Genomic DNA, 480 nt, shown 5'->3' on the forward strand with positions numbered 1-480 from the left:
GGGTGGGGGCGGAGGCTGGTGGGATTAAAGATAAGCTGTTTGTGCTTCATCTGAAACTTTTCATTTGACCCCCTGGTTCCTCTGTTTCTTTCCATTTTTCCGCCGCCGCCTCCTGCGCGCGGAACCCCGGACGCTGGACAAAAACAAATTCCCCAAATAAACCTTTTCGCGCTGAGGGGTGGCTGCGCGGTCAGGCCAACGCCCCCAGCCCACACTGGAACGCTTTGGGGCTGGTTGCTGGACCCGTGCGCCCCGGCCCGGAAAACTTCACCGCTGGGGGGAAAGAAGAGCCCGACTTTGTTTCCCGGCCGGAGGGCAGACGCAGCGGCGCGTGTCCTGCTTCGCCTGAGGGCTGCGGGGCGCGAGGCACACGTGTGCAACCTCACAACGCAATAGCGAGTGGGCGCCCCGGAGCGGCCTCGGCTGCGTCCCCCCGCTGCCACCGCGCCCGCGGCTCCCCCCGGGCAGGTGCCGCCCTCG

Source organism: Alligator sinensis, unplaced genomic scaffold, assembly GCF_000455745.1.
Source record: "Alligator sinensis unplaced genomic scaffold, ASM45574v1 scaffold285_1, whole genome shotgun sequence".
In the NCBI taxonomy this organism is placed as follows: domain Eukaryota; kingdom Metazoa; phylum Chordata; order Crocodylia; family Alligatoridae; genus Alligator; species Alligator sinensis.